This window comes from Orussus abietinus, unplaced genomic scaffold, assembly GCF_000612105.2.
Source record: "Orussus abietinus isolate OABI.00-Male unplaced genomic scaffold, Oabi_2.0 scaffold284, whole genome shotgun sequence".
Lineage (NCBI taxonomy): Eukaryota > Metazoa > Arthropoda > Insecta > Hymenoptera > Orussidae > Orussus > Orussus abietinus.
In genome coordinates, this window is record NW_019394533.1 from 21,749 (window position 1) to 34,842 (window position 13,094).

Here is a 13,094-nt window from a genome sequence, read left to right on the forward strand (position 1 = left end):
AGCTAGCCATTAGTATGAACTCTGTGAAAAATGTTAAAAAAAACCAAATGCCTTGTATTATGATGTAAACTTCATGTGGACTTCACTTCGTTGTTTGCACACACCGAAAAGAATATGTAGTTTCTATATGTATTGTCTCCACCTATTCGCGCAGCTGATTTTGCTGCAGCAAATAGACCAGTGATTACACCGAAAGACAACGGCTTGTCCGTTAATCTTTCTACTCGAAAATCGCAGTCGAGCCGATTGACGTAATTTTCAAAATTACTCCCTCACTTTCTTTCCATTTCTAAGTTCAAAGATAGGCTTACAAGGAAACATTCCCAAGCGTCCGCCGCCGATCTTACTGATTCTCATATATGTTGAAAAACGCAAAAATCTAAGAGACACGTGTTTTTTTTTTTATCTGCAATGGTCCACATTTAAGGGGGGAAACAACCCCCAAAGTTTGGCGAAAGTTCGATTTTTATATTAATTTTCGTAGAAGCAGGGGAGGGATTTCGACGAAACTTGGCATAAACGTATTCTGTATGAGGACGGTGAAAACACAATATTGTTAAGCAATGTTGCACCACCTCAAGGGGGTGAACTACCCTTCAGGCGAAATTTTTTTGTAATATCTATTAAACAAGCACTCCTACTTAAGTTCCACTTACGCGTCTTTTACGTCACTTTCGTTCATCATGATAAGATTTCTTCTCAAATAATATTATAATTCGCGTATTATTATTGTTTGAAAAAAGGATAGTATACTGGACAAAATAATAGTACAAACACTATAATTATAGTACGGTTGNTTTTATATAAATGACAATACAGTCTAACGCCGACAGTTTACACTGCATCATTTTCCCTAACCTAGGTTTACTTTACGTAAGTTGATTTTAGAGCAGAATCATTTCGATTACAGAGGATATACAAACATCGGGTGTACTTTTAATGTTCCCTTCACTTGTTTTTTTTTTTTCTTCATTCGTTCCATTTAATATTTTCCGCAAGTAGGAACGAATCTCGAGCACCTCGTCCTGAATTACTGACCAATAGCATATCGGAGGTCGACAGACTTAATGCCGTAACTTCAAAAATACATGCACAGTTTCCATTAGTTACTACGATAATTAGCCTTTGATCAATTAGCAGGCATACCCTAAGGATAAATGTACTATACTGTATATATTTCCTTTATTGTTACTGTAGATGTTAGTACGAGTAGAGCGCTTTCTGACGGAGTGAAACGTAAACAGGCATGAGATAATTTGCATTTTTCTTCATGAAACTACGCCCTGTAAGAAGTAAACCGATATTGGGTACTGTGTGAAACTCAGAGCAAAACTCATTATCCATTAGGTACTTGTATTTTATGGGCAACTCTCGTATTGCCGAGAACTATACTACTTGTAGAATACCACAGAAACCGAGTAGCCCATTGGGTGGAGTTGTTACAGTGAAACACCGAAATCTGAAGAATGTCGACTTTCACCGGTGAATGTCAACATTCACATAGTCGCTTAGTGTATGTCCGAAATATTTGCTAAATACCCTTATTTCTGACTTACACCGGTAAATGTTGACATTCACCGGTGTGTGATTGTCGACACACACTGGAGAGGGTCCGAATGTACAACAATGTAATGAAATATTCGATCTTTCACCGACGTATTTGGTATCTGTTGACATTCACCGGTGAAAGTCGACATTCTCCAATTTCGGTCATTCACGGTAACAGAGTCACTACAGACACGTTTGGGTTCAGAGCATAGAACACAGTTATTGGACATATCAGCTGTGGCATTTAACCTCTTCACCTACAATATCGTGTGAGAGACGTGGTATATCAATCGGGCCAAACGTGAACAAAACGTGTGTGAGACGTGGTATGTCAGTCGGGCCAAACGTAAACAAAACGTATGAGAGACGTGTGAGACTTTGAACGTCCAGCCAAATCGTGAAATGGCCCTATGTATGACCGACATTTCTCTTGTTTATGGCGCGCGCTATTGGAATTTAAATCGTAAGGTAAGAGGTTAAAGATCAATATAAAGATACTGGACTCACAGTTCATGGCAGATCTCGTCTTTGAAATCCTAAAAATATACGCGCTTATATCAAGGTTAGTAGTATGCCGTCTTTATAAACGTAAACAAAACGTATGAGAGACGTGTGAGACTTTGAACGTTCAGTCAAACCGTGTAATGGACCGATGTATGACTGACATTTTTCTTGTTTATGGCACGCGCTATTGGAATTTAAATCGTAAGGTAAGAGGTTAAAGATCAATATCAAGATACTGGACTCACAGTTCATGGCAGATTTCGTCATTGAAATCCTAAAAATATACGCGCTTATGTCAAGGTTTAGTGATATGCCGTCCTTATAAACGTGAACAAAACGTATAAGAGACATGTGAGACTTTGAACGTTCAGTCAAACCGTGGAATGGACCTATGTATGACCGACATTTTTCTTGTTTATGGCACGCGCTATTGGCATTTAAATTGTAAGGCGAGGGGTTCAAGAACAGTATAAAGGTACTGGACTCACAGTTCATGGCAGATTTTGTCTTTGAAATCCTAATTATATACGCGCTTATATCAAGGTAAGTGGTATGCCGTCCTTGTAAACGTGAACAAAACGTATGAGAGACATGTGAGACTTTGAACGTTCAGCCAAACTGTGAAATGGCCCGATGTATGACCGACATTTTTTTTTGTTTATGGCACGCGATATTGGAATTTAAATCGTAAGGCAAGGGGTTAAAGATAAGTATAAAGATACTGGACTCACAGTTCATGGCAAATTTCGTCATTGAAATCCTAAAAATATACGCGCTTATGTCAAGGTTTAGTGATATGCCGTCCTTATAAACGTGAACAAAACGTATAAGAGACATGTGAGACTTTGAACGTTCAGTCAAACCGTGGAATGGACCTATGTATGACCGACATTTTTCTTGTTTATGGCACGCGCTATTGGCATTTAAATTGTAAGGCAAGGGGTTCAAGAACAGTATAAAGATACTGGACTCACAGTTCATGGCAGATTTCGTCTTTGGAATCCTAAAAATATTCGCGCTTATGTTAAGATTTAGTAATATGTCGTTCTTATAAACGTGAACAAAACGTGTGAGAGACGTGGTATGTCAATCGGGCCAAACGTGAACAAAACGTATGAGAGACGTGTGAGACTTTGAACGTTCAGCCAAACTGTGAAATGGCCCGATGTATGACCGACATTTTTCTTGTTTATGGCACGCTATATTGGAATTTAAATCGCAAGGCAAGGGATTAAAGATCAATATAAAGATACTGGATTCACAGTTCATGGCAGATTTCGTCTTTGAAATCCTAAAAATATACGCGCTTATATCAAGGTAAGTGGTATGCCGTCCTTGTAAACATGAACAAAACGTATGAGAGACGCGTGAGACTTTGAACGTTCAGCCAAACCATGAAATAGTCCGATATATGACCGACATTTTTCTTGTTTATGGCACGCGATATTTGAATTTAAATCGCAAGGCAAGGGATTAAAGATCAATATAAAGATACTGGATTCACAGTTCATGGCAGATTTCGTCCTTGAAATCTTGAAAATATACATGCTTATATCAAGGTAAGTGGTATGCCGTCCTTGTAAACATGAACAAAACGTATGAGAGACGCGTGAGACTTTGAACGTTCAGCCAAACTGTGAAATGGCCCGATGTATGACCGATATTTTTCTTGTTTATGGCACGCGATATTGGAATTTAAATCGCAAGGCAAGGAATTAAAGATCAATATAAAGATACTGGATTCACAGTTCATGGCAGATTTCGTCCTTGAAATCTTGAAAATATACACGCTTATGTCAAGGTTTAGTGATATGCCGTCCCTGTAAACGTGAATAACCCAAGTGGAAGCATAAATATTCGTAGAATCCCAAAAGCGATACTTGCCACAAACTGTGTCCGATGTGAAGGGTTGTCACCAGCCACCATGTCCAACAACTGTGTCCCATGCTCTGAGCCTGAATAGGTCCATGGGGAAGTGAATCTCTCCCCAATGGCGTTGTTGGAATCGTCCAAGAGTATAATGAAATAGTAACTTTGCTTATCAAGGAAAAGTCCTCCCTGATTACAATGAGTGTGGGACAGAATGCACGTCATAACCAAGTTGGATGCACTGTTTTTCATCTTTTATGCACACTGACGCGCAATTAAGTTCGAAATAAGAGACCTGACTGAACCCTAGTAGCACAAATTATTTGTCCTATATTTTCTATATATTTAACGAATATCGTACATTTTGTAAATATTTATCAGACATTTGAAATATTTGCAAAACGTTTACTTTAGAATATTATCCCTATAATATTTATATAATATTACCTCCATGTGTTTTCATAATATTTTTCTACCAGATATACAAAACATTTCGTTTTATTTTAATACAAGTATTTTTTAAATATTATCTGCCGAATACATTACAAACGTTTTAAAAATATTTAAAATCAAAATCACACGTTTTGCTCCCATAATGAAATGGCGGAACGAAAATATTAAAATAATTTCTCGTGTTTTTTCATACCAAATGAAGTGTCCGATAATGGTCGTGAAGAAAAAAATCAATTTTTATTACATGTTCATAAATTAAAAAATATAATCTCTATATATGTTTATAAATTATTGAAACTAAATGTGTCATTGAAATTTTCGACAAATATTTCAGATATCTTCGAATGAAATCCACAAGAAATCTTAAAAAATCTGTCGCTTGAGATATTTAGCAGAGATTACAAAGAAATATTTAGAAATTATTCTATGCTACTAGGGAAGGTTTTGTTTCTTTGACGTTCTCTTTCCTTTTCTCGATCTTCCACGTCCCCTAGCCGACAATCTTTATTTCTATTAGATATATATGGCAATGCTCCGAATTTAAAGGTAGCGCAAAGACGGTGGACGACAACTTATGTATATGTATAAAATGCTAACAGTAGTGATAAAATAGAATAGAAACCTCGGTCTTTGACGTTCCTTCTCCATTTCTCAGGGTTAGAATATAATCTAAAAATATGTTCGTATTGATATTCTCCAGTTACATTGATCCCTCATAGGCATTTTACGTTTACTTTTGGCTTCGAATTAGCAGCAACGAAAGTATTACCTTTATTCTTTCTCTTTTCTTTCTACATCTCCCGTGAAAATCCAGTTATTTATAGTACGTGTAAAAGAGGAAAGCTCTCCTGTGCGTACGCGCAACGTAAAAGCTTGAAATTCTAAAAGTTAAGGTGAAGTGAAACACCCTTCAGATCAGTCGATTTGAATACAACACTTTTTTTTAAGGGTATTGGACCAAACTGTCCGAAACTTTGACACATCACTCCTGATCATCCAAGAATTGTCCTGACACACTGAAAATTTGGGTTTTTCAAAAAAATTTTTTAACAGCCCAGACCAGAATCAAAATGGCGTCGAGCTCTCATATTTCGATCGATATACAATTATCGAAGGCTCTCATATATGCCCATAATTATGAAAGTGGTCTAAGTCATATATTTCTGGTTTCGAGATATTTAATGCATTGCACTTGAATAAATTAAAAAATACAACATTTTAATTTAGAATTTTATTACTCTTGATTAATGGAAATTTATTATGAATATTAAATTTTGTGTGAATTTCATACCAAAATGTCGTTTTTAAAGTGTGAATTGACTTGGACCATTTTCAAAATTAACTGAATGTCCTATGAATGACTTAAAGCAATAAAAAACTACGAGTTATATTAGAAACAATAATTTTAATGAAATAATTCATGAACCTTTAATAATTATTTTTAAAAAGTAATCCATTTTTATCATTTTAGGCTTTTATCGTTATGAGTTTTTAAGATTCTTAAAATGTTCCTGAAAAATTGGAGGGATGTATGGTAATAAACACATAATATCTTTGTTTTTCTATCGTTACTGGTCTAGTGGTGATGTATAATGGAAGTAATTTAATATTTCCGTATATTTTTGGTCTTCCTCTTTTAGGTGAAAGATTCAAAACGTGGAATTTAGAATCATCTAAAGAAGTATTACGTGGTCGTATAATATTTGCAAATCACATCATATCTGAATAATAATTAACGTATTCACATAATAAGTACGTTATTATTAACGTAAGTTAGGTAACTGAACCGCTATCTGTTGACATAATGGTAAAAATATATACATTATTTTTCCGCCAATAATTAGTTCGGAAGAGCCCAACTGCATTAATGCACTTTCAAAATAGAACTAAATGAATTCCATATATTGTTAGGTAGACCGAAAAGTATTGTCGTTTCTGTTATTGTTTAATTGTCATTTGTTGGCTTATTCTGTAGTTCAAAAACGCGCCAAGGAGGGCCACGTGCCATTTTAAGGTTATGTTTATATCATTTCTTTAAATTTTTGACTTATACCACTCATAATTAACACTAAATGAATTCCATATAATATTTAAATTACAATCACTATCTAATGGTTCATTTTTGACAATATCGAAAAAATGACATTGAATTAATTTAGTTTAAAATAATATGGGGTGAAATAACTGATAAACTCATTTTTTTTTAATTTTGACTTAGACCACTCATAATCATGGGCTCATATTTCGATCGATATACAATCATCGAAGGCTCTGATATGAGAATCGAAAGGGTCAGGACAATTTTACAAGAATTTAGAACACTCTGGTAATCGATAAACTCGCATTTAAACGGAATAAAGGCAAAAAAGTGTTGTTTGCGCTTGTATGCCAAAACGATGGTAACACGAGGTTTCGAAGTGAAAATTTAGTTGACATGAAAATCACAGATGGCGCATGGTGTCCCTCTACAGTCAATTGGGGCTCCAAAAAGCACGAATCCAGAGGATTTCTCGAGTTTTAATTCGATTTCTTTATAATTACTGTACGAAAACGACAGGTGGAGTATACCATTTGGTACAATACCCAATATAATTCGACCCAGCTGTCAATATAAAAACAAACGTCGGCAACGTAGACATTTCGAAAAATCTTCTTTATCGACATCGACCAAGTTCCTCGACGTGTTTCCTTACGTTTTCACCTTAAGGCCAAAGTTATTCATACATACTTTCAGCCCTTTCGCTCCTAACGTCGACTATAGCCGAACGTGTACGAGTACTACCTGTGTCGACGCTAGCGCCACGTGGCAACCTGTAGACACTAACATCGGCTATACCCGACATCCATGCGACGACCTGTAGATACCAGCACCACTTCATGGCATAACATACACAATTATACAATCAAGTTCTTTGTTTGAAATATATTTGATATATTATTCACTATCATCCATTTTATTGAAAATATTAAATACAAGGTTTAAAGTAATGACAAAGTCTAATTTTAAAATAAATATTGCCCTTATATAAATCCCTTTTTATTTATTTGCTTGGAAAGTTATATTTTGTAATGCAATTAATTTGAACAGTGGAGTAACTACAGAGCATCTCGTGATTTCGTCGAATCGAGACGAACGATGGGTATTATAATTACATCGCCACGTTGCATAATTATTATTCGACACTAGTCGACGATGGCGATTATAATAGCGCTGTCATATTCGATAATCGTTATTCGACACCGCCATGGCGAAATGATTAAATTATAAACACTCCTGCCTAACAAAGCGTCCGCGGTCCAGTGTTAAGCTTTAAAATATTATTATTTATATAACAAAACGAGTTATAAATATTTACACTAGGCGTACCGTAAAAGATCCTGTTTTACCAGGATTGGAATTCAAATCTCTATAAGCCTTTTTTGCGTGTTCGTTTAAGTTCGCTATGCAAATTCAATTTCCAGAATAATCAGTTAAACGCATGTCATTCCGCATTGTAATGATAATAGCCTCCATAATGAAGTTGGACGCAACACCTGGACGTTTAAGAACGCCATGTATATAGAAATATTTCCTGCCATTGACGATAATTAGAAGAAACGTACCTGCCTATAATTAACAATTTATACGAACATTCTGTTCCTGTGAAGACTGTTTAAAGATTTTTCACTAAAGGGTCAGGCGTTATCTATTTATAAGTTACCCAGAGTCGGGATATTTATCAATAGATTGTCTGCATGCGGATCTAAGAACGTGTTTTACACAGAAATGTCGAATTGTTACCAAAAATTACGAAAGCTCGTCAAGGGATGATCACTATTCGAAATATGGACGACAACGTTAATACATAGAGAACCTTTAAATTGTGAATTATAATAACAAGATTTGAAGATGCTTTTAAAGGCTCGTTGACAAGTGTTTCATTTCTTCTTCCCCATTATGCGTGAATTCCAATCGAAACCTCTTAACAAACGCCATAGCGCTATCTGATAGGGCACAGCATGATGACACATTTGGAAAATTCACAGCCTGCTTACAATATAACGATGCGTATTAAATTCGAAACTTTTAAGGACACGGAAAACATTAGTAGTGTTAATAGCGTAACTGTTTTTTTTAGGTACTTCTGACTGATAACGAAAGCCATCATCTTCGAGGAGGTGAAGTGAAGAAAAATTGAAAATCCCAGGGAACTCGACCTGTTATTATTGTCAGTCTATCGCATACCCCATTTTGTGTCATTAACGTAATTTATTTGTACGTTTCAGACATTTTCTTAGTACATTCTGTACCGAGGAGGCAAGATGGATATTTTTACGCCCAACGTGATGCGAATGCGAGTTTCCGACTAATACTGCAAACACGCGAAGCATAAAAGATCTTGCCTTCATGGTGTAGACATTACTTTATGAGAAACAAGCATGCTTTACGTGCCTTTATGCGCATGCGCGGATTACAAATAGGGGGCACTTTTTTCTCCTAGGATCTTTTAAGGTGAAGTGAAACACGTCGAGGAACTTGATCGAAGTGGATAAAGAGGATTTTTCTAAATACCTACGTTGCCGACGTTCATTTTTATATTGACAGCTGTGTCGAATTATATTGGGTATTGCACCAAATGGCACAGTCCACCTGTCGTTTTCGTACAATAATTATAAAGAAATCGAAGTAAAACTCCAGAAATCCTCTGGATTCATTCATCCGTTCCACTTGACTGCAGAGGGACACCCTGCGCCATCTGTGATTTCCAGGTCAATTCAATTTTCACTCCGAGACCTCGTAATATCACCGTTTTAGCATCGAAGCGCATACAATACTTTTTTTGCCTTTATTTCGTTCAAATGCGAGTTTATCAGCGACACCCTGCGCCATCTGTGATGTCCAGGTCAATTAAATTTTCACTCCGAGACCTCGTAATACCACCGTTTTAGCATCGAAGCGCATACAATACTTTTTTTGCCTTTATTTCGTTCAAATGCGAGTTTATCAATGCGAGCGACACCCTGCGCCATCTGTGATGTCCAGGTCAATTAAATTTTCACTCCGAGACCTCGTAATACCACCGTTTTAGCATACAAACGCAATCAACACTTTTTTTGCCTTTATTTCGTTCAAATGCGAGTTTATTGATGCGAGCGACACCCTGCGCCATCTGTGATTTCCAGGTCAATTAAATTTTCACTCCGAGACCTCGTATTACCACCGTTTTGGCATACAAGCGCAAACAACACTTTTTTTTGCCTTTATTTCGTTCAAATGCGAGCGCAAACAACACTTTTTTTGCCTTTATTTCGTTTAAATGCGAGTTTATCGATGCGAGCGACATCCTACGCCATCTGTGATTTCCAGGTCAATTAAATTTTCACTCCGAGACCTCGTATTACCACCGTTTTAGCATAGAAGCGCATACAATACTTTTTTTGCCTTTATTTCGTTCAAATGCGAGTTTATCGATTACCAGAGTGTTCTAAATTGTCGTAAAATTAGCCTGATCCTTTCGTTTCTTATATCAAAGCCTTCGATAATCGTAGATTGATCGAAATACGAGAGCACGACGCCATTTTGGTTCTGGTCTGGGCTGAGTTATAAAATGTTTTCCAAAAGTCCAAATTTTGAATGTGTCAGGAGAATTCTTAAATGATCACTTCCTGTGTCAAAGTTTCGGACAGTTTGGTCCAGTACCCTTACAAAAAAAAGTGTTGTATCCGAATCGACTGATTCGAAGAGGGTTTCACTTCACCTTAAAGCTCTTTTCTGTATTGCCTCCCACCGTTCGTGTAAACGCGTTCACCGTCGCAGAAAGACTAACTTAAAATACCAAAGATAGTCGCGAAAAAGCGTGTAAACCATGCTTACGTTACATAAAATATGTTATGCCATAGACCGTAATAGTACGAGAGTTGTAGCACTAATTAAGTTGGGGCATTGATCAAGGTTTTACCGCGCGCTTATTTTAATATAAGTGTCATGAATTCAGAAAACGCTTCAGCATCGTCCTCCATTTCTCCGGTAACTGACAATATCTCTGAACGGATAAGAAAGCACATAAACTGTGACATTACAGTTTCGAGATTCTTTTCTAATCATTCATTGAGGTACAATGATCGGTAGCACCTTCTTAGACTTAATTTCGTGTCGATTTCTCCACGTTTCGCTGACGTAATAGGAGTGACACCAAACAGAACACCGAAAGTAAGGCAATTTGTTCACTTATTATTTTTCTTTTTTTTCCCTCGAGAATCATAATCTTTCCGGCAATTTAATTTACTGACCATCTCGATTTAATGGTCGATCTTATTTAATTAATTTTAATACGTAACATTACGTTGCATCCATTCCTCCCTTAGAAGAGATTTCACATCGTGTGATTATCATTTCCTACACTTTTTCAGTTCAATGAAATCTCCTGAAATTCAATGCGTTGCACTTGTCATCAGAAGGTGAGTATTATCGGTTTCGTTTCTTCACTTTTGATAAGTTACCGCTCCGAAGGTAGTTCTTCTAATTTGGTTGGCTAAACTAATCTTTATATACGTCATATTAATTGCACAGTATCCGCATGTTTACTTCAGCTTTACACGGAAAACATTACAAGGGAAACGCAATCCGTGTACAGTCCAAAATTACAATAAGTTCATCCATAAAATCCGGAATTACAAAGTTAATAATTAAAAGCGTTGGCACAATATTGGTAAATTCAGGGAGACACGCGAAGAAAGGTAAACATTAGATTTGACACCTCGCTTCAAGTTGATTAACAGACTTATCCTGTATCTAGACTTCGATCCAGCTTCGCTACTTATTGTTGTATCGACCCCAACTCCAAACGTTCGCACTTCCTTTTTCTTTTCCGTATATATTCGTTAAGGTGAAGTGAAACACGTCGAAGAACTTGATCAACGTCGATAAAGAAGATTTTTCTAAATGCCTACGTTGCCGACGTTCGTTTTTATATTGACAGCTGTATCGAATTATATTGGGTATTGTATCAAATGGCATACTCCACCTGTCATTTTCGTACAGTAATTATAAAGAAATCGAAGTAAAACTCCAGAAATCCTCTGGATTCATGCTTTCTAGGTCCCTAATTGACTGCAGAGGGACACTCTGCGCCATCTGTGATTTTCAGGTCAATTAAATTTTCACTCCGAGACCTCGTATTACCATCGTTTTAGCATACAAGCTCATACAACACTTTTTTTGTCTTTATCCCGTTCAAATGCGAGTTTATCGACTACCAGAGTGTTTTAAATTGTCGTAAAATTGTCCTGACCTTTTCGATTCTCATATGTGCCCATAATTATAAAAGTGGTCTGTCAAAATTAAAAAAAAATGAGTTTATCAGTTATTTCACGCCATATTATTTCAAAGGAAATTAATTCAATGTAATTTCGAAACGAAAAATATATGACTTAGACCACTTTCATAATTATGGGTACATATCAGAGCCTTCGATAATTGTATATCGATCGAAATATGAGAGCTCGACGCCATTTTGATTCTGGTCTGGGCTGAGTTAAAAAATTAAAAAGTAAAAATCAAAATTTTGAATGTGTCAGGACAATTTTTAGATGATCAGGAGAGATGTGTTAAAGTTTTGGACAGTTTGGTCTATACCCTTAAAAAAAAGTGTTGTATTCGAATCGACTCATTTCAAGGGGATTTCACTTCACCTTAAAGAAGCAAATGAAAACTTCTTGAGCAATTGCAACGTGGTATCGAAACCCATAACGGAATATACGGATTTCTCTCGAAAATTCATTGTCGCTTTCATTTTCCCTCTCTCTCTCTCTTTCGAAGTTTTCAGAGAATTTCAAATCATCCAATCCTGTCGATGGTCCCAGACGCACGTGACTTATCACTTTTATCGCAACTGTAAAGAGCACTGATACGTGATTATTCAACCAAACCGAATCATCAAGTACGCCCTAAAAGTTTTACAGAAGGATGATTTCCAGAACTGTCTCATATATCCGTGTAAGTGAATTTAAATAAAGTCATATGTTTCAGCCACGACCGAAGGACCTCTAATCAGCGAATGTATTTCTAAATAAGAAACTTAGAATACGAAAAAGCGTATTTGGTACACGTAAGAGGACGCGCTCATGCATACGTGTACGTGCACAACTTCATCCGAAGAAGTTACATGTTCGACGATGATGATAATAGTAATAATAATAATAGTGATGGTAATAACAATAATGATTATCCGCCACATATTCTTAGAAATCGAAACCCGCCGTAATGCGCGCGGGTTACTCTTATTGCACTAGAAATAAATATCCACAAATAGTGACTTATCGACTAACATAAAATGTTCGAGTAATCGAATGTGTTCACTCTTCACCGTTAGTTTGCAGAGGGTGAAATCTGTAATACTAGGTTTATAAGTTAAGCTATTTATTACCACAAATGTATAATAACATTGATTAACGTTTCTCCCATTCCCCTTCCCAATCACACATTCTTAAATACCGATTCCCACCCATCGGTTGAATCAAAAGTATACTAATCTTTTCGCTTCTTTTAACATTCAAGGTATACGTAATTCTATGTTCTTTGTTTTTAGAGACTGCCGCGGCTGGTTACATAAGGTGTAAGTGATTAAATGTATTTCAAGGATTAAAAGACAGTATCGTTAATACGAAATCGCACCTACGAAACCATATCACCAAGAAACTAGAGAGGAAGGGCGAAATAAAATACGGTTACCGACACACTC